Below are 26,451 nucleotides of genomic sequence, written 5' to 3' on the forward strand. Positions count from 1 at the left end.
GTGGGCAGTGAGCCTCTAGGGCACAGGCCCCAGGGGAGGGCAAGAAAGGAGGGGAGATGGGTCACCTAGGAATCTTCTGAGAGCCTTTGGGGCCTCCTAGTGTCCACATCAGCCTCCCTTCACTCTCCCTCTTGCCATCTAGAACCGGAGGCAGCCTCCTGTGCCAGACTGTGGAGGCAGGAGGCGACAGAACCCTCCGCCGCGTCAGAACTGTCTCCTCAGGTCCTCTGTGGGGCCTCATTGGGGCAGTCCAGCCAGCGCTGGGCCCCATGGACCCCTTGTTCAGAAGAGATCTCCTGAGTCCAGCAGCAGTTGCCGTGTCAGGGAGGGAGGAGACGGGAACCCTGTGGTCGCGGAAGGGTGAGCGCCGGCCCCAGCCTGGAGAAGCCTAGCCCCGTCCCGAGAATCCTCGGATCTGGGAGTGCAGGGGACAATCTGGCCGGCCCTACAGAAGCGGCTGCTGCCCTGCAGACCCCAGAGGACGGCAGGGAGGGAGCAGGGCTTGGAGAGCCAAATTGGGGGTCGGGGCGGGGACAAAGCAGAAGCGGTCCCGGCCAGCAGGGGGCGCTGGCGCAGCAGAACTCCAGCCAGGAGGCCCACAGGGAGCCTGCCCACCCCCGAGAGGGGTCTGGAGGCTTCCCAGCCTAGGACATGACCTTGGAGCAGGGAGGAAAAGGCACCGGCTGGTCACACCTGGTTGTGGAGGCACGACCCTGGCACAAGGGACCCAGTATGGCGTCATGAATAAGAACACAGGCTTCAGAATCCACAAGGACCGGCTTGAGTTGGAATCCTGGTTGTCACTCTCTATGTGACCTTGGGCAGGTCTTCTCCCCTCTGCTCTTCAGATTCCGCCTCTGTAAAATGAAGATGCTAGGAGCACCTCCCCGTGGGGCTGCTGGGAGGCAACAATGAGAGCACACTGGGGAGGCCTGGCACCTGGCACGCAGTGAGTGCTCAACAAATGAACAGAGTCCTTCATAAGGAACCAAGGACGTGTCAGACATCAGGACCAGCTTGGCGGCTGTCCAAGGCCCCGGAGCCACTGACCCAGGGTCCTTTATCTTCCCATACAGGTTGGCACAGCTGCCCAGCTGAGGCCAGCGCTGAGTCCTCAGAGCAGGAGGGCGCTTCCAGCACAGGAGGAGAAGCGCTGCGGGGCAGGGAGCCAGGCAAAGGGCAGAGATGGGCCGGGACCTCGGCCACCTGCCCAGCTTGCTGCATTCGCTCAGTCAATCAAGCACGCCCCACCTGCCTCACGTCAGGCCCTGTGTCAGACACAGAGGCTTCAGCGGAGAAGACACACTTGTCCTGCCCTAGGAACCCAGGCAGGGGACGCCTCCTGCTGACCACAGCCAGAGGGAGCTGGAGGCTGCCTATCCCAGGGTTCATACTGAGGCCAGGTCCATCGCTTGACCACACAAGGCCCCATTACTGCTGCAGGTAAGGTCAGCCGTGGCTCAGCAAGTGGAGGCCCCTGGAGGCCCGAGGGTAGGGAGGGGGCCAGGGCAGAGCCAGGCCAGCTGCATCCCTCCCACTTTCTTCCTTGCAGAGGCCATGGCTTTCAGAGACTCTGGAGCGAACAAGACTCAGGTGCACATCAGAGCTTTGCTCCTTAGTAACTTGGTGATCTTGGGGAAGCTGTTTCCACTCTCTTAGCCCCAGGTTCCTCACTAATGAAAAGGACCCCTAGGCCTGCTGGGAGAATCCAAGGAACCCTTTTCATGGTTTATTATCTGGTTTATCCTTCCCTTTCATAAAGAAAGCTCCTCAGCTACAAACTAATCCTGTGAGGTTGGTATTGGTTCCGCCTACAGCAAAGGCAAGGCTCAGAGAGGTTAAATGACTTGCCCAATGTCACACAGTATAAATCAGCTCCACCTGACTCCAAAGCCTGTGCTCTTTCTAGAGGACATACTACCTCAGGGCAGATTGATTATTCCTTCTCTATAATGGGCCCAGCTGAGACCAAAGAGTCCTCTGGAAGAACAGTTCACAGGGAGATCTCAGTGGTGAGAGCCCCTCTGGGGGTCCCCTCCACGGGAAGCCAAATGTCTTGGGTAATATTCCTGGCTGTGCCACAGACTGGATGACCTTGGACAAGTCTCATATATCAAGCCTCAGTCTCCCTTCCTGAACATGAGGGTAGGAGCTGATGAAGCGTGGGTCGTGGGCCGACCTCTGCCTTCTCTGCTTCTCACCTCCGCCTGCTCCATTGCAGAGACCCTCCCCTAGGATTCCCTCTCCAGGGACCCCCCCCCCCCCGCCCGCAAACAGGGCCAGAAGCTGCTGTGCAGAAGGGGGCTCCAGCTTCTCGGAAGCCCCGTCACCATCCGGGGTAGGGCTGTAGGAGCCCAGCTGTGATGCCCTCTTGATGCTCCGGGTTTTCCCTGAGGACTTCCCGCATGCCCTCGGAACCGTCACCCCGGCTAAGGGCACTCTGCGTCTAGGGGCACAGGAGAGCCAGGAGCAGGGGCTGGGGAGGCAGAAGCAGTGGGCTGGATGCTCCGGCCTTGGTCTCTGGCCCTTCTGGGTTCCTCTAGGCCTGGGGGACTTTGGAGGCCCAGCCTGACTTGGAAGAGGCCCTCAGGCCTGGGATGCCCAAATTGTCACTGGATTTCCTGGTCAAGCCATCACATGGACTGCATTGCCTTCACAGGAATGTGGACATCAGGCAGCTGAAATGCCCCATTCACGGCCCACCTTCCCTAGCCCACACGGAAGATGCTGCAGGGGGATTGGGCCTCCGTCAGAAAGGCTCCTGCGCCTTGGAGAGAACGCAAAGGGTCATCTGCGGAGAGAACGGCCAAGACGCCTATGGCCAAGCCTGAGGTCAGACTGCAAGGCTGTGGAACCATTGCTGGCAAGCCTGGCACCTCGTCTTTCACCAAGATGTCCCGTGTTCCTCAGAGAAGGCGGCGGGAGGGAGTTCCTCATCCCTCTGCCTGGCAGGACCCAGACGCGGAGACCCGTGCTCCAGAGTCGGGCACTGGCCCATCCTGGTTGCATAAAATGACGGTCTCTCTGTGCATTTAATTATAAAATTAATACTCATTAAATAGATTTGAAAACTACAACAACAAAAAAGCACCAGGAAGCAAAACCACGCAGGCCTGTGTCACCACAAGTTCTTGCAGCTTTCTCCTGACCTCCTTTTGTCCCTGTGCTTGGTGCTCTGTGGTCTCCCGCAGCACAGGTAAGACCACTGGAGCATTCCCCTGGCGCTCTGAGCCCCTTCTCTGCCCAGAAGCCGCTCCTCGGTTCACAGTCTATGGCGGTTTCCATTTTCTGCTATTCTAAACAAAGCTGCCATGAATACCCGTGTGCCAGTAGCTTTCCCGGATCCTGAAATATCTCCTTGGCACTGACTGGTGTTCAGAAGCTGTGGCGGCTCAGACAGAGAAGAGAGTCGAAGGCTCTCCAGCCAAAGACTCTGTAAACGGCGCGTCATTGCGCCTGTGAGAGGCGGAGGGCGCGCCCCTCCACCTGCACAGTCTTTGTCCCCAAAATGGCCAGAGGAGATCCCTGAGGAGACTTTCCCTTCTGCTCAAGGCCCACGAGGAAGGGGTGTCACCCCTGTAGCCCTGGAAAGAGGGCTGGGGCTCCTGAGGAGTCAGAGGTTGGTGTTAGCTTCATCTGCAAAGAAGCAGCCCATCAGCTGGAGACTTCTCGCTAGGGCTCACAGTCAGACGCATGGGTGTCATGCTGTCTCCGTCGCTGACCAGCTGTGTGACTTTGGGCAAGTTACTTAACCTCTCTGTGACTGTTTCCTCATCTGGAGAACAGAGATGATCATCACGGCACCTGCTCTCCTCGGGTGGTTGATGGCATTAAATGAGGTGATGTGTGTCAGACTTTCAGCCCAGCACTGGCCCCGGCTCCATAAGCAGCCGACACAGCAGGACCACAGCGATGGCCACTTTAGCTGCAGATCCCAGGCGGTCTGAAAGGCTTCCTCTGAGTCTTCCTTTCTTCAAGGAAAATGGAGCTGAGAATGATTCTTGCCCCCTAGAGTTTTCAAGGACCAAATGAGCCTACAAGGATGTGAGGCAACACCTTGTAAACTGCAGAGGGCTTTGTGGTCATTTACTTTGCATGTTGTTGCTATCCTTGAGTCGGGGAGCTCACTACCTTTGGATTAGGCCTCAGGGGCAGCTCTGGCTGACACGGCCTCTTCCTCAGGGAAGCCAAAGCCTGTTTCTGGCTCTACACAACAAGCTGGCTCCAACGTCCATGAACCCCTCCCATTCCAACCCGCAGGATCTGGGGTCGCACAGCACTGAGGTCCAGCCCCAGATTCATCTTTCCCAGCTGTGTGTCCTTGGACACTGGCCTCTCTGAACCTCAGTTTCCTCATCTGTAAAGTGGGGGCTCCAGTCCTGCCTCACAGGGTTAGGAAGAGCCAAGGAACCCACACAGTAGGTGCTTGTTATATGTACGCTTCCTTTTCCATGCGGATCCTGGAGGGGGCGCTGTGGATGGGGGAGAGTCTATATTGATGGGAGAATGAGAAAGATTTGAGAGTCAGACACTAATTTGGGGGAAGACCAAGAATTGGGCTTGAGTTGTGCGGGTCAGCTTTCTCAGCCCTGCCTTCTTCCATCTCAGAGGCTCCTGGGAAAGCACCGATCACATCCTAGGATCAGACCCAGAGCCTGCGAGACCCCGGAGGCCCAGCACAGCACTGCAAGGATGGGGTCGGGGATGCCTTCATCGACCCCCCATTTACCAGGCCTGTTAGAGCCGCAGGGTGAAGACAAGGTCCCCGCTCCCACAGGCCTTGCATTCCAGGGAGGGCTGAAAGTGAAGACCACAAATTAAAGAATATGATGAGATGAGGTAGTGGTAAGTGAGGGAAACAAACAGGGGGACTCGACAGAACGAGGGGAGGTGGCTGAGTTCATCTGAAGAGGTGACCTGTGTGCAGAGATGTGACAGATGGGAGGAGCCGCCGACGCTGGGGCCCAGGGAACAGGCAGCGCAAAGGGGCGGAGCGGGGAATCGAGTGTGACGCGTCCAAGGAGCAGCAAAGGAGCCAGTGGGCAGGGCTGTGGTACCCAGGCAGGTGGGCAGCAGCCAGATCTCCATCCTCAACCCAGAGCAGCAGGGAGTTCCCATGAACAGATGTCATGGCGAGGAGAGCAGGTCTGCTCTGTGTGGCTCATGGGGGCAGAGAGGAGCCATTAGGCCAGACTTCTGGACAGACAGATTCATCTAAAGGTGGAAATTGATTCTTCATAAGGGAGTGAGCTCCCCGTAGCTGGAGGCATGCAAGCAGGGGTGAGCAGATTGCTTGAAAGAGTGCTTTGGGTTGCATTGTCCTGTAGGCATTCATTTAGTCAGTCACTCAATGGACAGTGGATAGTCACAGATGCTCTGTGACCAGCCCCGTGGAGGGTGCTAGGGTGGCTGAAATGCATCAGCCACGGGCCCAGCTCTTGTGAAGGTCATGTTCTATGGGGAAGACAAGATGTGTGAACAGGGTAGAAAGGGCTCTGGATCACCTAACGGGGAGAGAGAAAGTCTGAGGTCAGCAGGGGAGAGAAGGAGAGAGGAGGGAGGGAGAGCTGGGGGAGGGAGGGAGTGAGGAAACACTTCTGGCTAGACAAAAGAGAAGGCTTTGTGGCAGAAGCGAGGGAAGGCTGGGTGTGGGAGGATGGGTTTGGACATTAGGATGTGGAGGGCACAGCTTCCAGGCAGAAGAAGGGCATGGACCGAGACACGTCCGTGAAGATGCAAGGTTCTAAACCGGCGCCGTCCAGTGCAATAGCCAGCAGACCCCTGTGGTTACTGAACTCTTGAAATGGGGCCAGTGTGACTGAAAATTGGGATTTTTCATTTTATTTCATTTGAATTAGATTTAAATCACCACATGTGGCTAGTGGCTCTGAAATTGGGCAGCACGGGTCTCGAGGCAGGAACAGGGGGTCCATGTCCGGGCTTGGGAGTCCAGAGAGAAGAGGGTGGAAGGAGCGATGGGGAGCTGGTCCAGGCCACCTTAAACTGATCCCGAAGCAGTGGGAGCCACTGAGGGGTTCCTTGGATTCAAAGACCCTCCAGAAAGGAGGAGGGATGCTTGGAGGGCCTGAGGCTGGAGGCAGGGAGGTGGGTGGAGGCCCCTGCGCTGCGGCAGAGGCTGCAGGAGGGAGGCCTGAAGGAGCTAGCCCAGGACACAGCCCTGGGAGAGGACACAGAGGGATGTCAGGAGACTGCATGCCATTGCCCCGGTCCCAGGGGTGATGAATGGGGGAGTCCAGTGGAGGCGAAGTCATAGGTCTGTGTAGTCGAAGGACCCTGGGTAAGTACCTGAGTCTCTGGTGCCCCATCTGTGAAATGGGGCATTAACCTTTGGCAAAGGAGGGGCTGTCTCTGAAGGGTTTGGAGAATTGTTTCCTGGGGTGTTTGGGGGAAGTATGTGCGTGTCAGGGTGGAGGGAGGGATACACGGGGGGCTGCTGGGGGGCTGAAGAGACAGAGACAGGTGGAGCCCGGCATCTGCGCATCCCCGCATCCCATCCTGTGAACAGGGGGAGTTTCCTAAATGTGGCTCAGAGCAGGGGCGGGAGCACTGGACAGACAGTCAGAAGTCTTGAGTGTGAGTCCCACGTCTGCTCCCGAGGGAGAATGCAAGAGAAAGGGTGCACCTACTGTGAGAAGTTGAGCACCTGTTGTGTGCATGAGGTGTCTTGTCCCTGGGGCCAGTGGCGTCCCTTCGCCTCTCTGAACCTGAGCTTCCTCGCTGTGGGGTGAGGCAGAGGCACGCCGGCATTCAGTGAGCTCCTACCGTGTGCTCTACCTGCAACATCTTCCTTGATCTTCCCCAGGTGGGTACGATCATTGCTCACATTTTACAAACGAGAAATGCTCAGAGGGGTGGTCACTCGCCCAAGGTCATACAGCTGATAAGATTGCTGGCTCCGGAGGCTACAGGGACCCCTCCCCAAGGCACCTCAGTGTGTCTGGAATCATGGGGCACGTTTCTGGTGCTCCTGCCATGCTGCCTTGTGTGACCAGGGCGAGGGCTGGTCTGGTCTGTGAGGGTCAGAGGCAGCGCTGGCCATGAGTGGGCTTGGGGGTCCACGGAGAGGGGGAGGGCAGACGGGGGAACCCAGCCATGTGCCAGCTCGCCAGAGCCGGCCCCAGGGGAAGGTACAGACAGGGTGAGAGAGAGCCCAGGGCAAGCACCCGGCCGCCCCAGGAATGGGCCGGTTCAGGTGCCAGGGGCGTTTCTGTGCATGCATGAGTGCGCTCGTGGTTGGGGGGGGGGGGGGGCATGTGTGTAGGTGTACAGGATGACAGGGAGGTGTCAAGCGGTCCCCTGTGTGGACACGTGAGTGGCTGCAGGCATGAGTGTGTGATTGTAAAGCCATATGCAGTTGGGAATGTTCAGGGCATTGAGGGCTGTGTGACAGGTGTGGACAGTTGCCTCTGGGGGCAGGTGTGAAGGTAGGGGAGGGTTATGGGGGAGGGTGCTGCCAGTGAGGCTGCTGTGCAGATGTGGGCGGTACCTGGACACAGAGTGGGTGTCTCCCTGGATCCCTGAGAAGCCCGCTCCCTGACACTGCCCTTGGCTGTGGCTGCGCAGCCCCTGCCAGGAACTGGACTGGGTGGGTGGGAGGAGCTCTGCCATCACAGTAGCCACCCGCCCAGGATCCCTCACAAGGTTCCTCCCTGCTCCTGGGTCCCGGCCCCTGCCCCCCACCATCTCACCAGAGTCGAGCTGAGGCCCTGGGAGTGTGGCCAGGTGCGCTCCCCCAGCCCAGGTAGGGTCCAAGCAGCCAGGTGTGACAGAAGGCAGGAAACACTGGGCGCTGATTGGCTGGGCGGTGCTGTTCACAGCCACCTCCTCCTGGCCTGGGGGCTGCCATATTTAAAACCTCAGAACAACCTTCCAAGGTGGGTGTCACCATCACCCCTGTTTTACAGAAGAGGAACCTGAGGCCCAGAGGAGACAGAAGCCACCTTCCAAGCCAGTGCGGGCCCTAGATCCCCATCTGCTGCTTGGTGTGGCATGCAGAGGCCCCAACCACGTCTGCCATGGGCCGGCTTGCAGGGCCGCGTGCCCACCCCTCCTCGACCCGCCCTGTCGGTCTGGTGGCTTGGGCTCCTGGTCTGTTACATGGGAACAAGACGGCTCGGCACATGTCCCTCTCGGAGTGGAGCTGGCTGTGGCAAGCAAGGGCTCACACTTATATTGCTGTTGAGGATTCCCAGGAATGTTGGAAAACCACCCCAGCTGTCCCCTGGTAGGGGGTGGGGGCGGCTCGGCATGGGGGGGGTTCCCTGTAAGGAAGTCTCCAGGATGGCCCCTCTAGGAGCTGTCCAGGAGTCTCAGCTTTGACCCCAGAAGGAGAGCCACCGCTCGCCCCTTCCTGCCCAGGAGGGCAGCGGGGTGGGCTCTAGGATGTGAGACAGGACATCAGGCCCCTGCATGGCGTGAGCAGGTGCCCAGTCGAACGCAGCTCCCACTGCTCGCTGCTCAGCCCTGAGAGGGAGGCTGGGGCTCAGTGGCATTTCCGGAGCTGCTGGGCGCCAGGGTGGGGGACGGGGGCTGGCACCGATCGCAGCCCACAGCCAATTGCTCGTTAATCCACCCTCCACAGCCGCTCCAAAATAACTTAATTGGCCTAGAAGAGCTGCTGGCAGCCTGCCCAGGAGGGGCCCCAGAGGAGGGGCCCACACAGCCTCCTGATGCATGGCCCCCCACACTGCAGGGAGGGACCCTGGGAGGAGGACACAAGGCCCCTGCCCCCGACTCTGAGGAATGTGCTCTTTCCTTGTCACAGGGACCTCACCACCATGGCTCTGCCAGGTGGGGGCCACCATTGGACAGTTGGGGAAACTGAGGCTCAGAGGGGGCCTGGATGGCCCAGCAAATCAGATGGGAGCCCCTGTGCAGTGCTCAGGAGAGAGGGACACTTAGAAAGTGGGGTGTCACCAGCTGGGAGGCGGAGAGAGCTCAGCCCTCGGAAAAGCTGGCAGGGGTTTTCCAAGGGAGAGAAACTGAGGTGCCAGCACTTACAACCCAGCCAGAGTTGACACAGGAGGGACAAGGCAAGATAAAGTCCCCCGGCCTTCCAGACTCTTCTGACTCTTCTCCATCGGTGCCAGGCTGGGTGCTGGCCCAGGCACACCGGGGGAGGATGGGCACATGTGCACATGCCTGTGTCAGCTCAGAGAGGGACACGGGACACCCGGTGAGCCGGAGCTCTGCCCCACGTGTCAGGTCCAAGACTGAGCTCACCGCCTCCCCCTCAGAGAATGTTCTGCATCAACCACCCAGGCTCCCAAGGCAGACACTTGCTGACTCCCTCCTATTCACCCTCATGTCCAGCCTAACACCCAGTCCTTCCCGAGCCACCTCCCAAACTCTCAGGACCCGCCCATTTCTCAACCCCCATCCCACCTGAATCCAGGCCCCCATCATTGCCCCCTGGATTACTGCTCTGTAGGCTCCTGCCACCACCACCACACACACACACGTACGTACCCCATCAGCTGTCACGGGGATCTTTCCAGAACTCCACTCTGACCACGTGCCCCCGCATTGCCCTCCATAACGTGGACTTTGAGGCCACCGGGCCTTGGCCTGCTCACCTCATGGAGACCTGAGGAACAGAGTAGTTTAAAACACAGGCCCCAGATCAGCCAGATCTGGGCCCGCATCCTGGGTGGGCCATTTGGTGACTGTGATCTTGGACGAGTCGCACCACCTCTCCGAGCTCTCTCCTCGCCTGGGAAACGGGCTTGCTAACGGTCTGCACCATGAAGGACTAGTGAGGTAGCAGGGGGACGCCGCAGCAAGGCGCCTGGCTCTCAATGGCTGCACCACATGGCCCTGGCTGGCCTAGCTCAGCCCACCTGCCGCTCAGCACTCACCTGGGATGCCCCAGGCCCTCCAGAGCCTGCCGCTGCTCCTTCCTCTGGGCTCCCACACCCCCCTCAGCACCCTGCTCTCCCTCTGTCTGTTCTCTGGCCTGTCTCCTCCTGTGGGCGGGAAAGGGGCCTGGGACAGATGTGAATTATGTTTGATGAACGGATGAATGATGTATGAATCCCTGTAGATGGACATGGTCATGTGAAGAAGCCCGCACACACAGGCACACGGCACCCTCTTTGCCATCTGTGGCCCAAATGGGCTAAGGGTCGGAAGGGAGCCCCAGGTTGGTCCATCTTCACACGGGAGTTTCCTCCACTCCCTCCCTGGCACAGCCCAACTCAGCCTGAGCCTAAGAAGAAAGCTCAGGACCACGTTTCTGAGGCTCCAGGAGGGTGTGTGTCCTGCCGCCGTCTCTGGGCACCAGAGCCTCAGACACCGGGCCTGCGGGGGTCGGGGTGGGCAGCGCAGGGGGCCGCCGAGGCCGCTGGGCAGGGCAGCCTACAGCGTGGGGCGGAGCTGGGGGCTGCCAGCTGGCGAGCGCCTCAGCCTGGCAGGGCGGCCACACGCCCCCGCAGCAGCCGGGAGCGTCCAGGGCCTGCCCACAGGCGGGCGGGCATGCCGGGCCCAGGCCGCCCTGGGCTGTCCTGCCTGGAGGAGGCGGCCTCGGAGGGTGGCCTGGGAGGCGAGAGGAGGGGGTGGGCCCGCTTCCACCTCCCATCCCCCACCCCCACCCCAAGGTAAGGACGCCAGGCGGGAGGCCAGGGCCACCCTCAACTCGCATTGTGGCCTGGGACAAGCTGCAGCGCTCTAAGGCCTCACTGCCTCTTACCCCATCCGCGGGGGCCCAGGGCTGGGGAATTTGGTCCTCGGCGCAAGGCGGTGTGTGGAGGGCTGCTGTGGCCACAAGAGGGCGCCCAAGCCCCACCCCGCGGGGAGCCAGGCAAGGGGGCCGCCGGGGGGGCGGGGCTCAGGTCCGGGTGGGGTCTGAAGCCCGGGCTTGAATCTTGGGGGATGCGGCGCACATACTGCGTCCGTCCCCAGGCGGCGCTTATCCACGCTTTAGGTCTTTTCATCCGAGGGCAACACTACCTGGCTTCAGTCAATGTTTTCTGAGCAAGCACAGGAATGAATGCATTGAACGAGGTATTATTGTTACAGGTATTTCACAGGTGGGAGAGTAGCTCAGAGTGGTTCCGTGATTGGCCTAAGTCACACAGCTAGTAGGCAGGGAGCAGCTTATTCTCCCTCCCTCGTTCTGGCTGCTGGCAGAGCTTTGGAGAAAGTGCTGGAACCAACCCATGGGGGGTTACCAGCGCTCAAGCCTTCAAAGCAGGGACGAACCCTGGTCCTGGCGCCCTCAAGGGCCCCCTCTGCCAAAGGCCAGACCCTTCTCTGGCCGGCCCCAAGGGATCACGATTCAGAAGGCACCACCGTGAGCCCTTTACACCCTACAACAGATCATTGTCCTCTGACCTACAGGGGAAGGAGGAAGGCACCGGGAGAGGAGAACTTGCCAGAGGCCACACAGCCATTACTTCCAGCACTTTGGCCCCGGAATCCACACTCCCCTCACCGTGCCATGTCTCTGGGGAGCTTCTGGCCACCTCCCCCTACCACCCTATTCACCCAACGCCATTTCCCACCTGCTCGGCTGGGGAAGAGGTGACTTGACCCCATAGACCTTGCCCTGGAGGGGAGACAGACAAGGGAATGTATGACTCATTCAGCGGGGAGGGGCCACGCTCAGGAGGCCCCCTAACCAGTCAGAGTGTCCAGGGGGTTCTGAAGGGAGATCCCTCCTGAGCTTAGGCTTGAAGGAAAAGGCAGAGGAGAAGGAACCAAGGGGTGGGCATCCCAGGCAGGGAAACCCATGTGTGCAAAGGCCCTGGGGCCTGTGTGTGGTATGGTGGGGACTTGGGGGCAGCCAGGCCCACCAGCTCCAGAAGCCGTGTCAGGGGGCCAAGCCTCGTCCTGAACCAACAGACACTCTGCAGAGGAGAGGGTTAGAAGGATCTGGGGGTGGGTCCCACGGAGGGACACACCCACCATGGCCCTCACAAGTCTCCCACCCCAGTCTCCAAAGGCCCCTGCTTGGGCCGGACCCACAGCCCTTCTCTGAGGCCCACCCTCTCCTGCCTCATCCATTCTGCCTTCTTCACTCTCTCCTTCCCCTCCAGCAGCAAACGTGCTCGCCTCTTGTTAACAGCTCTTTATGGAGGTATAATTGACATATGTTACTGATGTGTTCATATGTGATTCGGGGCAAATCAACATAATGATTCGCTATTTGTATTGTTAACAATTTTTAAAACCCCTCCCTTAGCCCCACACACGTCTCCCACAGGGCCCCATCATGCTCCTCCCCTCCCTGGTGGCACTCCGTCAAGCAGATCCTTTATGCACAGTCTCCCCCTCCACAGCCCACCGCAGTCCACCCCATATTCCCCCCAAACTGGTCTTACTGACTCACTCGTGACATCATTGCTGCATCTGTTTGTCTCACGCCGACCTCGAGGCTGGCAGCCCCGGCGCCCTGCTGGCCACTCTCTTGTCTGCACCGTCTCAGCTCTGGGCCTCCATGACCCACACCCTGGGGAGTGCCTGCTCCTCACTCTCCGTGCAGGCCCCTCTGCCACTCCACATGGCAAAGGACCCGGCTGCCCTTCTTGTTCATGCTGCGCCCTCTTCCCCCGCACTGGTGCTGCCAACCCCACCGTCGCCAGGCTCCATGCCCAGGTGTCCAATTGCCTCCTAAATGTCAGCCAACCGCACCCATGTAACTCATTTAACCCAGACCCAGCCCCACGAGGGAGGTACTATGCTCATTTCGCAGATGGGGTACTGGAGCACAGAGAGGTTAACTGAGTAGTTAAGGGTGGTACAGCTGATAAGAATCCAAGCCAAGCTCTCCCTCCTGGATATCCCAAGGGAACCTCAAACTTGCCTCATCAGCTCTGCCCTGAAATGCGTATTCCTGGCCAAGCCGGCCTTTAAATCAGATAATTCGTGGTGGCTGGGCCTCGGGCAATTTTACTCAATGCCCGTGAACTGCTTAGCACAGAGTCGATGCACAGGCAGCGGCCCTGCCCTCTCTGAACCTCGGCTGCTTCATCTATAGATGGGGTTGTTGGGGAAGGGCCAGGCCCGGGGCTCGGCCACACGGGGAGAGCTGCGGCCCCGGCCACTCGCTCGGCGCGCTGGCCTGACTGCACTTAATAAATCAGAGCAGCATCGATTTATAACTCTGCATGTTTGACACAAATGCGCTATTTTTCAGAAGCCAAAATAAAACTCCAAGAAGCTGTAAGAAGCCAGGAGTCTGGAAGGTTTCCTGCAGGTCAGGCAGGGTGAATTAGAAGCCCCAGGTGGGATCGCCCCAACCACGTCCTGACAACCTGGGTGGGTGCACATCGGATGCTAACGAGGCGGCTGCTGAGCCTTCTGTCCTGCAGGCCCGGTGAGGAGGGACAGCCGTGTGGGATGAGGAGGGTCGGGGCCTCTGCCACCCGCGCCGTGTGACCCAGGACAAGCCCGGGCCCGGCTCCAGGCTGCGGTTTCTTCACCTGCAGTTGAGGGTGCTGTGCATTACTCAGGTGGGGGTAAGTTCAGGGCCTTGGTGGGACTTCAGGTGATGCGCACAGCCATTTCATCCTTTGACCAGAGAGCTCAGGATCTGTAATGGTGGCTGCAGGAAAAATCCACCAATTTGGGGCGAAATTCACCAACATTTGCTGTGTGTGTACCTGTCTCCATAAAGCAGAGTCAGGCTCCACCTCAAAGGACCAACCCAGGAGGCCTTGCTTTGGGCCGAGGAGCGTGAGGGAGCGGGATTCAGGCCCAGGCCCTGCGCCTTTCCCTCCTCACCGCCCCCAGGCTTGGGTACCACTTTCCCCATTCTAAGATCAGGAGCCCGAGGCCTGAGGCCTGACTCCCAAACCGGGGTCTTCACTTCCGTTCTGTACTGCATGTGACCCAGGGTGCTAGTGCCTGCAAAGAACACAGACCCTGGAGCCCGAAAGCTCAGCTCTGCACTTGCATCTGGGAGACAGGAACCAGCCTGTGCCATCTCCCTGAACCTCAGTTTCCCTGTCTATAAAGTGGGGGTGATGATGACATCTGCCCCTGGAAGTTAAGGAAGATACTCATGTAAGCCACACACACGGTGCCTGGCACAGCGTGTCAGACCCACGGGAGATGGTTTAAAGATCCTCATGGCCCATTCATGAGAGAGGATCTATTACCCCCATTTTGCAGATAAGTAAACAGAGACTCAGAGAGGTTTAGCAACTTGTCCAAGGTCACAGAGCTGGAGGGGGCAGGGGGAGAGTGTGAGGGGGTCAGGAACTGAGGCTCAAACCAGATCTGCTTGTCTCCAAAGGGGTCAGGATGGAAGGGAGTGGGCCAGGCCAGGGCCCCCCCACCCCCGAGGGGAAGGAATTGGGAGGGTGGAGAAGGGAAGGAAGAGAGGAAAGGGAGGGAGGGCTCCAGGGAGAGGTGAGGCCGGGTGCAGGCAACTGCCTTGGGCAGAGGGCCAAGGCCAACCGGGGTCAGTGGGGGAGGTGCCTGGCTGGCGGTGGGCGCCCTCACCCCAGCTCTGTTCTCCGGTCCCGGTGACCTTGACAGCTCAGCCTGCCTGCGCCACTCGAATCCTAATGAGGCCCCGTGGGCAGAGGTTTGGGGGTGGCACTCCCACGTGACAGAGCTTGGCAGAGCCTCCCACTGCTAGGGCCACAGCCAGGGTTCTGCCCCCTCCCCTGGTGGCCAGGAGTGCCTCCCAGGGGCTCCATTCTGGGCTGCAGGGGCAGGAGGTAAGCAGGAGCTCGGAGCAGCTCACCTGGAAACCTGGGGCACCTGCAGGGTGGGGAGGGCCCACCCACAGCTGCCTGGCTCCCTGCACCCACCCGCAGTCTCCACCCATCTCTCCCAAGGCCCCGGACAGCTGGGAATTCCTGCCGCATGACCAAGTCGGCCTCTAGGGGCTGGGAAGCTGGCCCGGCCACCCAGATAGGGTTCCAGTTACAGCTCAGGCTGCAAGCTGGCTGTGAGGCCAGGGCAAGTGACTTGCCCTCTCTGGGACTCGGCTTCTGCCCGGTCGAAGGAGAGATGAGCAGCAAGCTAAAAGAACTTTTCAAAACCAGAGAATCTCAGGATCTGGAAGCCCAGAAGCCAAGGGTTGGAAAGAACCTCGGGCTATGATTTTCTAATACGGGTCTGCAGCCTGACAAAGTCGGGGTCACCTGGGGAACCTGTGACCGTGGGTACGGGGGCTCCTTTCCCCCAAGCACAGCAGTAGAAGGGGGTCTGGACATCTGTAGATTTAAGCATCCGAGAGCCGAGCCTTCAGGGGGCTTCTGCCACTCTGACTCCTGCGGTTGGGGAGGTTCTTCACAGACAGGATGCCCAGCGATCCGCACGCCTCCCCACATCCTTGAGGCTCCATGCCCCGGGCCTCCTCAGATCCCCTGCCCGGAGCTGGGTTCCAGCATTTACTCACATCAGCCACTCCTCCATAGAGTTCTCCTCCAGCTTCTCTCTGTCCGGGTCCTCTCCCTCCAGGAGAGGCCACACCTACTGGCCCTTCCACCTTCCCTCCCACCCAGCAGGGGCCTACTTTCGTGTCTTCGTCTAAGATTGCATAAAGTGCACTGGTTTTAAGTGAAGGGCTCAGTGCCCTTCTCCCTGTGTTTCCCCTGTGTAACTTCCACCCTGTCAAGCTCTAGAACGTTTCCCTCACCCCAGGGAGCTCCCGGTCAAGACCTCTGCGTCTCCCCTGCCCCCTCAGCTCACCTCTATCGCCCCAGAGTAGATGGGAGAGGCTTCTTTCTAAGGGGACCTCTTGCGCTCATCAGGCGAGCAGGTGCTCGGGGAAACCTGCGAGAGGAATGACAAGATGGCTGGAGGCTGCGCCCCTGCTCCAGCCGCTGCCATGATGAGGTCCAGGCTCCTTGGCCCGGCGTTCAAGGCTTCCTCCAATGTCTACCACCCCTGTCAGCCCTCCCCACCACCTCCAGCAAGCCAGAGCAGGCAGGTGCAGACACGCCCACCTGTCCTAGCCACGCGCATGTCCACGCTCAGACTCCTCTTTCCTGCCAGGGCCCCCTCCCTGCCTTTGCTCCCGCGGTTGCCTCCTGGAATTTGGGGATTGCAAATATGCAGAATGCCAGGATCTGCCACTTTCTTTGCAGTACCCCCGGCCCTCCCCACTGTGGCCTTACTCACCTTGGAAGGCCACATTGTCCCTTCTCCCTGTCCCAACACGGCCTCAGCCTGCACGGTGACCTGGAGCTGCCACACTGAGCTAAGCTTGGAAAGCCAGCTCTCCCCCCCCCCACCCCATGTGTGACTTTGGGACAGTCACTCTCCCTCTCTGGGCCTCAGTTTCCCCATCTGTAAAATGGCACAGTCAGGCTAGGTGGATTCCGTGGGCTCCCTGGCTCTGATGTTTCCTGCAGGGCACTGTCCACAGTAGGTGTAAATACATATTTGTTAGACAAATAAATAGCCCAAAGAACAAATCGTCATTGATGGAGTTGTGGCTGGCTGCTGCAGAGGGTTTAGAGGCAGAATCCCAAGGGCGGTGGTCAAGTCTGCGGTCAGACTGCCTGGGTTTGAAAGCCTGGTCTCAACTTTCTCATCTGTAAGATGGAGATAATAGTACGGCAGGGCGAGAATCAACTGAGAGAGTGCACAGAAGCAGCTGAAAGACGGCGTGGCGCAGACCCAGGGTTCAGCAGAGCTGCGCAGGGCTGGCCAGGGACCAGCGGGCGGAGCGCAGTGTGGCCGCAGTGTCTACCTAGTACCACCAGAGGGCGCCATGATGCAGCCGAAGCCGCCAAGGTGCGCCCCGGCCTCCTGACTCCTCCTGCCCGGTAAGACGGCTCGCGGGAGGAGGACGTGCCAGGCAGGGGCTGCCAGCGCGGAGGGTGAGGGCAGGACCCCGGATACCTGTGCGGTCCTCTCTCCAGAAGACGCCCCACAGCACCCTGACTTGAAATTCTGTCCATTTCTATCATAGTCTGTGCCCACCTAGACCTTCCCACCATGGCCGTTAGACCCACTTAACAGATGGGGAAACCGAGGCCCCAGAGCAGGAGAGGACAGCTCCAGGTCATGAGGCGAATTCTAGCCTCCCTGCTCAGACTGCCTTCCCGGTACATCCCACTAAAGACCCCATGGTGTGACCCCCCTCCCAGCCAATGTTGGGAGCCGGCACCCACGCCCGCCCATCCTGGGTGGGGGGACACGTCAGCGAAAGAAACACATGCAACGGTGGGGAGCCCTGGAGAGTTGGGGGCTGGAGAGAGTGCCGGGGTGCACAGAGAGAGACAAAGAAATATGAGGGGAATCTGGGTGGGGGGCATGGAAGAGAGAGATGTGGGAGAGACATTTGAAAGAGACACGAGAGAAAATGCATGGGATAAAAAGAGAGAGAGAAATAGAATCCTGAGGGAGAACTGAGCGGGGGAAGGAGAGAGAGAGATGCCGAAGCAGAAAGATGGAGATAGAGAAAGAAGGGAGACGGCTCCCAAAAGGCAGAGAGAGTGGTGTAGGAAAAGTGGGATGGAGACAAGGGAAGGAGACAGGGAGGGACAGGAGGCAGACACAGAGGGAGCTGGGGGGCAGGGAGGCGGAGAGCCAGCCCTCCCCCAGGCCACCCTGCAGCTGCTTTGTCCTGGGTTGGGGCAAAGGGAGCCCCCATTCCCCCTTCCTTTAGCCCTGGCCCCTCTGTCCCACCCCCCACCCAGCAAGGCTTGCCAGCCAGACACCCCCTCTTGGGGGGTGGTTGAGCCAGGCTCCCTGGGGCACCTAAGGCAGACAGGCAGGGTCCCTGGGGCTGTGTTGCTAGGAGAGAGGGCCCAGGGCCCCAGCCTGTCTCCAGAGCCTCTCCTGGGGTGGGGCTTGGCACTCACCTGGGGGCTCACCTGGGGCCCGGGTCGCCCCAGCTCCCACTCCAGCCAGCCATGGCAGCCCTCTGCCCTACATCCTCTGGGCCACTGTGCAGTGAGCAGGGAGGTGGTGAAGACAGAGGCAGCTTATACTTGGTGAGCACCCGCTGTTGGCCAAGGCTCCCCAGCTCCTGGCCCAGGCCCTGGGGCCTGGTGTGCTCCAGGCTCCCTCAGGCCGCAGAGGGCTCATCCAGATTCTAGCCTGCCTTCCACCTGCTGCATCTGCTTGGGCGAGTCCCTTCCCACTCAGAGTCTCAGCGCCTTATCTTTAAACAAGGGTGAGAACAGTGTCCATTTCGTAGGGTCATCCAGAGGAGGAAGAGCCATACTGGGGACACAGAGAAGGGATGGGGGGCTAGTTTGACACCGTGTCCCTGAGCCTACAGGGACTGCAGCTGGGAGCACCTCCCTGCAGCCCCCCAGTGGGTCCTGCCTGGCTCCCCTTGGGCTCACCCAGCAGCCTGCAGTGAAGGAGCAGCCCTGACCCCTCCCACAGACACTCAGACAGACACCAAGAGGCACAAACCTGGGGCACAGGCACAGCCATACCCATGTCCCTGTGTGCAGCTTTGGGGCCTCCCTTAAGAGCTGCTAAGCTCCCCAGCACCGTTCTGCGCCCCTTATCAAACCAGGGCCTGTACACAGATACCACTGTCATCCCCATTTTACAGATGAAGAAACAGAGGCACAGAGCTCTGCCTTGGTCCAGGCCCCCACGACCATGGGGGAGCAGGTGGCTTCCAGAGCCTTGCTCTTAACCCCTAGCCCAGGGTCAGGTGAGCCCAGAGACTCCCAGCAGGAAGGGAAATGGAGACAAAGGCTCTGGGCCTGGCTGGGGCAGGTTGGTGAGGAAGCTTTGCAGGCAGCCAGGAGGGCCGGTGGAGGCCAGGCTGCAGCTTGGGCCTCCAGCTTTGATTTACTGGCCCCGCCTGCAGGCTGCATGCTCACCTCAGCCATAAATCTCCAGCTGCAGGGCTGGCAGGCCCCTGGTGGCCTGCAGGGGTGGCTTTGGGCAGCTTCAGAGCAGGCCACACAGAGGAGGTGCCCCCAGCCTGCCCCGGAGCTGCCTCTTGGGGTAGAGCTAAGAACCACATCGTGCCCACCCCCCACCCCCAGCTAAGGTCTAGCATCACCAGGATATTCCAGGGCTCCAGGACTTGTGGCCGTGCATGGGGCATCCAGCGCAAAGCCCCTACACCAGCCGCTGGCACCTGCATCACCTGCTCATCACCGCGGGCATCAGCAGGGTCATCCTGGGGCAGTGTGTGGGTTGGGGCTGCTGTTGGTGGCTGTGCCAGGTCCACTCCTGGCTCTGTGCCTTCCCAGCCAGGCCCATGGCTTTGTGGAGATGGACACCTGAGGTCAAGGCCAGCCCTCTCCCACCCTGGCCCCAGGAACCCCGCAAGCCCCTTGATCTTTCACTTAAAAAGGTAATGAGAGGAAAGAAGCCAGAATGGAGCCAGGCACCCAGCAGCTGCCCCTCCACAGGTGCCTGCTCCTTCCATCCCCCTCTATCCCGCCGTGGGCACCAGGCACCGAGTCAAGCTGGTGAGGAGCCTTCTGGGTTCTTTTCCAGGGGCACCAGGCCCTTGGCCAGATGCCCTGCCTGGGCCTCAGGGGATGGGTCCAGGGAGCTGAAAAAAGAGACAACCAGAGGGGACATGGGGTGGGATGGGCAGGAGGAGTGCCACCTGGCGAGGATGGCGGAGCATTTGCCAGCCACGGTCTGGGCATTGGTGCCTTGCGTGGTTCCGGGTGTTGCTTTCTACGAGCGTCGCCCATCCTACCTCTCCCCGCTGTGTGGCCCTTTGGGGGCTCCTGGATTCGCCCTACACCACTTTGTCTCCCCCCACACACAGGCACTCCCTCCAAAATGAGTTCAAATCCTCGCTCAGGCCCTTTCTAGCTGAGCGACATTGTGCAGGTCACAGGGCTGAGGGCGTGACCAACGTAAGAAGAAGGAGCATCTGAGATACAGTTGTGGCCTGGAGACCCGGGAGGCCTCGAGTCTCAGGCTGTGCATGAGAGACCGTGGGAGAGTGTGGGAGAGCACGGGAGGGTGTGACCAGGCCAGCTGGGGTGAGGGGACGTGAGTGTGCACATGTGCATGTGTGCTCACACATGTCTCTGCACACGTGTGTGCTGTGTGCTTGTGCATTACTCAAGTGTATACTGATGAATATGCCTGTGTGCGTGCTCGTGTCTTCACATAGATGCACGCGTGTGTGCTGTGTGTGCTTGCATGTGCACTCCTGTGTGTGCATTGTGGGCACACATGCATACACTCCTGCATGCTGTGCACGCTGCATGTGTGTGTGCACATATTTGTGTGCGTGTGCACGAACACGTGGATGGGGCAGCAGGTGGGTCTTCCGAGCTCCTCTGAATCCCTCCCTGCTGTGATTCCGGGCCTCCTCCTCCCTCTGTCCTTCTTCCTCGGCCTCCGCCACTCTCTGCTTCCTTCCGGACTGGACCCTGAGGCCCCTTGCAGGGCCCAGACAGCCCGAGGCAGTGGAGAGCGGGAGCTGATCACGCTGTGCGCTCACGAGGACCCTCTAATCCTCTTAGCTCCCACTTAACCTCCAGCCCCTGGCGGAAGCAGCCCCTGCCCACACTCAGCTGGCCTGGGGGCCCCGTGGCAGAGGGCTGATGGGCTCCCAAGCCAGCCTTCACCAGGCTCGTTAGGAGTGATGAACCCCGCATCCTGGCTGGGGGTGGAGGGACACTGCTCCATCAATTCGGCCCTTCCCTAAACCTGACGCCTTTGGGTCCTGACAGTTGCCTGTGAGGCGGGGATTTTAATCGCACTTCTCACAGTGAAGGGTACAGAGGGCTTAGAGAGGGAGGAGGGGCTTTCTTGAGGTCACACAGCTGATTAGCTCAGGCTGCTCCCACACCTGAGGCCACAGGGAAGCGCACTGGAGCACTCCCAGGGCCAGACTCGGAGGCCTAGGGCTCCGACATCTTGGGGGTCTCCCCCTTACCAGAGGGCTATTTGGCTCCTGGGGCCCCAAACCCCCTGGCGGCCTCCTCTCCTTGCCTCCTGCCTCTGCCCACCATCCCGAGGGTCCTGGCAGCAGCCTCCAGCAGACCCACCTTGCCCACACCCTTCACAGCACCGCAGGTCCATCCTTTGGAACTGCTCAGGTCCTGCTCAGGACCACCTTGGTGACAGTCCAGCCTGCATACCAGTCCCCCACATTTTGCCTTTCCAGAGCCACCCTGGCTTGTTCGTTACGCAGCTGTCAGGTTGATGTTAGTCCGCTCTCGCAACTGTCATCCCCGGGCGAGCCTGGACGGCCAGCCCCACCTGCCCTGGCCCTGCCTTCTCTGTCCCCATCAGCACTGTCTCCCTTCTCTTCGCTCATGGCTCTCACCTCCCATGCTTTCTTCCCTTCCTGAATTCCCATCACTCCCACGTGTCTCCCCTCCTTGCAGACTTTGCACACTCTGGTCCCTTTGCTTGGAATGACCTTTCCCTAAATTTTTTGCCTGCCTGACCCCCTCTGTTCTAGACCTAAATGTCACTGCCTCAGAGGATCTTCCCTGACTGTCTCATCCACACTAAGTGCTGTGCTGTTCTTCTCCAAGGCACGTTTCATAACTGTATGAGTATCGCCCTTTAGGGCTTTATTCGCTTCCTGTTGGTCTCCCCCGCTGGACCATAAGCCTCATGCCTGAGGTCAAGGTAACAAGGATGTCCATGTACATCCAACACGAGTCATAGCAATGCCAGGCACAGAGCAGGGTTTGGGTAAATCTGTGTTGAATAAATGAATGGTAGAGAGATGACCAAGCAACCTGGGCCTCCCACAGGCCTGCGTGAATGAAGAGACGGGTGGTGGAGAGGGTGGGAGCCTGCCGCGGGCTGGCAGAAGCAGCCTTGGTTTATTACTCACACTCCAGGCGGAGGCAGAGGAGGGGGTTCCACCCTCTAGCCAGTTCTCAGGGGGTTGGCCAGCCCACTGGCTCTGGGTGCCTGGCATCTGCCTCCTGAGGGCCTCTCCTCTTCCCTCCAGGCTTGCAAGGGACAAGGCTCCTTTCCCCTAGGCCAACGTAGACTGCTTCTAGCTGGGGCCCAAACTTGCTGTGTGGCCCTGGGCAAGTCCCTGCCCCTCTCAGCCTCAGCTTCTTCATCCATAAAACAGGCGAGTTGAAAGGATGCTCTCTCTCTGTGGCAGCCAGCTTCCAAGGAGGCCCCCAGTCATCACCTCCTGGTGGTCACACCGCTGTGTAGTCATCAAAGAGGCTGGATCTGTGTAAATAACCAAATGTCACGAGAATGACAGAGTGTGGCTCCTGAGGCTGGGGCACAAAAAGACGAGGCTCTGCCTTGCTCTTTCTTGAGTCACTCTGTCTGGAGAAACCAGTCACCAAGGTATGAGGACACTCAAGTGGCCCGATGGAGAGGAACCGAGGTGTCCTGCCAACAACCAGCACCACCTGGCCAGGCCTGTGAGCCAGTCACCGTGGCAGCAGATCCTTCAAGGCCACGAGAACCAGCAGGTGACCCCAGCCAGGCCTAGCTCTTGGCTGCAAGAGACCGTGAGCCAGAACCACCCAGCCAAGCCAGTCCCAGACTCCTGGTCCACTGAAGCTCTGTGATAACAGATGTTGATTATTTTAAGCCACAAAGCATCAGAGCAACTTGTCACACAGAAATAAGTAACGAATCCACCTCCCATCTTCCACCCCAGCTTGAACCCCATGGTCTGACTCGCTGGCCTTTCCGAAGAGCCTCAGGTGAGGTCCCAAATGTCAAACTCGCCTGAGTTCAGTGGGGAGCTCACCATAGCCCCCGTGTCTCCATTTGCACACTTAGCCACTGCCGCCCTGCCTCCCCCGGAATCAAAGACAGACGTGTGGGTGTCCCTTAGCTCCTTCTTTATCCCCAGCATCCAGTCACTGACAAAACCTGGTCCATTTTATCTCCTGCTTGTCCCTGGAATCCTCTCTCTTGGCCACAGCCATGTGTGGTGCCCCAGCTCAGGCCACGCTCCCTCTCACCTCTTGTGGCAGCCCCTCCCTGGTTCCCCTGCCTCCATCCTTGTTGCCTCTACCTCCCATCTGTCCTCCACACTGGCCGCTGGAAGGAGAGACTTTCTAAAACATAGATCTGACCATGTTGCTCACCTGCTCCGTAACCTTTGATGGCTCCTCTGTTTCCTATAGGATAAGATCCAAACTCCTTAGGCTGGCATTTAAGGCCTTTTATCATCTGTCCCCAGGTTACTTCTCCAGCCTCATCTCTAGTGTTTTTCTGTCTCAAATCTAATGCTCTGCTGACACTGAACCACCTGCAATTCTTGGAACATGAGAGTTTCATGCCTCCATGCCTTTGCTCACACTAATCTCTCTACCTGAATTGCTTTCCTCTTCTTTGCCTGGAAAGCTCCTACGAATCTGTCAAGACCCAGCCATTCTCATCCTCCACGAAGAGCTGGTCTCTCTCTCGGCCCCATTGCGTCTTGTTGATTACAGTGATCAGTTTGTATGTCTTGTCCCCCACGAGATGATGACTTCAAAAGCAGGATGTGTCTTTTTCATCTCTACGTTCCCCGCATCTTGCTCAGTGCCCACCATGCAAAGTCCATAAAAGTTCTTAAAATGAAAGACCTTTAGGTTGACTTTTAAGGTCAACGCATTTAAAACCACTTTTGGATGGAAATATGTCTGAAAGGCATTACAGACTCCCCTGCCTTTTTAAAACGGTATACAGGACACAACTGAACCTCGCTTTGAATGTACGATGTATGTCAACACAGACACGGAGTTTTTCAGAAGGAGCCTTGGGATCATCCAGCAGAGGAGGGACCTCAGGTCTGGAGAGATCAAGCGACTTGCCTACATCAGGCAGCTTGTGTGATGAATGTTAATTAATGTCTGGGCTGCAGGACAGGGACCTCCTTGCTTTCTGAAGGATGACAGCCCTTGGCATGCCCCTGTGCTAAATGGCTCCAAAGTCTGTGTCCTTGGAGTCTGTCCATGTTTTCATAATCTTCCCACTGCAGCATGCTACTGTCCCAGCATACCTGCTCCCTGCCTTACCCTTCTAATTTGTCGCTTCTGATCCACCGGAGGCAGGAAAGCCAGATACCCAAGCTCGAAGGAGCCGCATGAAAAGGAAGTTACAATTCTGGACTGAGACCCGGGAGTGCCTCAGCCCCGGGAGCTGGCACAGGCTTTACGCAGGGGCTTGGCGAGCCCTCCTGTCTCTGCTGGGCTCAGATATGACAGCTGGCGAGATGAGAGACTGAAGGAGCTGGTGTGGTTCTGGCTGGGTGAAAAGTCAGTGTAACCGAGAGATCCTGCGGGAGACCCCACCCATGGGCAGGCAACTCCCTCCACGGGGGAGGAGTAGGGGGTGGCCCCCAGAACCACGGGCTCCACCGAAAGCAACCTCCCCTGCCCACCCCCCCATCAGAGGCAAAGGGAAGAGGACCACAAGCTGGGGGCAGGGGGAATGTGGCTCCATCTCCTGTATCCTGAGAGCAAATGGATGGGGCCAGGTTGGGCAGCCGTGAACTGAGAGACATGAATTCTAGTTCCAGCTCCACCATTAACTGGCTGCATGTCAAGGGGCAACTCAACCAGTCCCCCAAGTGTCAGTTCCAGAATCCTCTGTGAAATGGGGATATTCCCAACATCATGGGGCTGTAGTCAGATAAATATATATAGTAAATTCTAAAGTGCTGCTCAAGGCAATGTGACCTTCATTCATTCATTCAACAAACACCACTGATCACCCACGATGTGCCAGGCAGTGTTCTAGTAACTGGGATAGGGAGTGAACGGGACAAAGCCCCTGTTCCCCAGGAGCTGACATTCTAGGGAGAGAGACACGTAAATGAGTAACAATGTATCACGTGGCACATCAGTCAGCATGGGCAAAGTTAAGCTGCCACCAGTGGTTAAAGCCACTAAGAATTATTTCTCACTCACACTACACGTTCTTGGAGGAGTTCCTGCAGGGGCTCAGCTCTTCCTTGTCCTCACTTGGGGATGCAGGCTGAAGGAGGCGCCATCTCCAGCTTCCACAAAAGGGAACATGGCAGATTGCACAACAGTTCCCGAGGCCCCCAGCCCAGGCCTGGGAGTGATGCACAGCACTTCTGTCCTGTTTCACTTCCCAGCAGCAAGTCACAGGCCACATTCATCTTCTCCGAGGCATGGGGACGTGCCGTCCTACCTGCTACCCAGAAGGTGGAAGTGTGTATTTGGTGAAAAGCACTAGTGCCCACTATGGACAGATTCATGGATAAAAAAGAAAAATAAAATAAAGATGTATAAGAAAAATAAAGTGCCATAAGGAGATGGGGTGTGTGGGTATGAGAGAGCCCTGGTAAGGCCCTCTGAGGAGGTGACATTAGAGCAGAGATGTCAATGAATACAGGGAGCAATCCTGTAGGAAGAGCACAGAGTATGGGGTGGGACGGGCAAAGACCCTGGGGCAGGTGGAGAGAAGCAGACCAGGAGCTGGAGCAGCGAGCCAGGGGCAGGGTAGGAGAGAGAAAGGCAGTCAGAGAAGAAGCAGATCATATGGGCGCTTTGCCTGCCACAGCAGGGTGGCGCTTTTCTTGAGGGAGACAGGATGCTGTCACAGGGTGCCTGTGGGTGAGCAGGACCCTTAGTGGACTATAACACACTGTCCCTAGAGCTGGGACTTAAACTCAGGTCTGAGGCCAAGACCCAGCTCCACTGCCTACTAGCCGTATCACCTTGGACAAGTCCCTTGACCTCTCTGAGCCTCAGCTTCCTCTTTATAAATTGGGGGTAATAAGAGGTCCTACCCGCCAGGTCCTTGTGATGATAAAGTGCTTAGAAGAGGGCCCAGCGTTTGGGAGCACTATAGAAGCACCCACCGGCTTCTATTGCAGTCACTTTCTGCCTCTGCCTGGGGAAGTCCCTCCTCCCACTCTTCCTCCTTTCCTGGTCACCACCACCGCCCATCTCTGAGACGCCAGTTCTGGATCTTATCTTCCTTCTCTTGAGTCCCAGAGCCTGAGAGACCTGAGTCCCTCTCCACCTCTCGCTCCTGGTGCTCCTCAGCAAGTCTCAGCTTCCACATCCGCTAAATGGGACCAAGCCTCTCCACTTGTCCAGGCTCATAGGTGAGCACAGCCTCTCCAGGGCCTGCCCCGAAGCAGGTGGGAGCTCCCTGCATGGCTGCCTGATGGATTCCCAGCCGCCTACGCTCTCCTCCCCTTCCCCAGGGGCTGGGGAGACTGGATCCCTCCTCTACAGTCGCCCCCCACCCCAACTCTGGCCGCCGAGCTTTCTCCCCGGCATGAGCTGGCACCTCACCCAGGAGGGGAGAGCAGCTGCGGAGATGGTGGGAGAATTCCTCCCGCTGCTGGATTTGTAAAACAATTGATTAAAGACAATGCAATTAATTATTCCTTGATGAAATAGTGGAAATTACCCAAGAAAATGAAGATTTCAGCAGCAGAACATTAAATCCCTCTAATTATGTCATTTCTGAAAAACGGGGAGGGGGATAAAAAGGAAGGAAGTGGTGGGACGGAGGGAGGAAAAGAAGTGTAAAAATAGATGGGGTGACCCTGGGCCTCCATGCGGGTTGAGCAGTGGGGGATGGATGGGGCCACCGCCCTGGCCTTGACCACAT

The 26,451-nt window shown here is 58.6% G+C and overlaps 1 long non-coding RNA gene across 1 annotated transcript in view; it reads right to left on the reverse strand.

The window, feature by feature from the left end:
- Positions 1–12,630, reverse strand: part of LOC106847833 (uncharacterized) — a 52,469-nt gene extending 39,839 nt beyond the window's left edge. Inside the window, exons 1-3 of the long non-coding RNA XR_006527830.2 lie at positions 12,350–12,630; positions 9,490–9,607; positions 66–4,008 (exon numbers count right to left, since the gene is read on the reverse strand). This is a non-coding gene — a long non-coding RNA (uncharacterized lncRNA). The remainder of the gene's footprint in view (positions 1–65; positions 4,009–9,489; positions 9,608–12,349) is intronic.
- Positions 12,631–26,451: the final 13,821 nt, after the last annotated feature.

The sequence above is a fragment of the Equus asinus genome, chromosome 5, assembly GCF_041296235.1.
Source record: "Equus asinus isolate D_3611 breed Donkey chromosome 5, EquAss-T2T_v2, whole genome shotgun sequence".
Taxonomy (NCBI): Eukaryota; Metazoa; Chordata; class Mammalia; order Perissodactyla; family Equidae; genus Equus; species Equus asinus.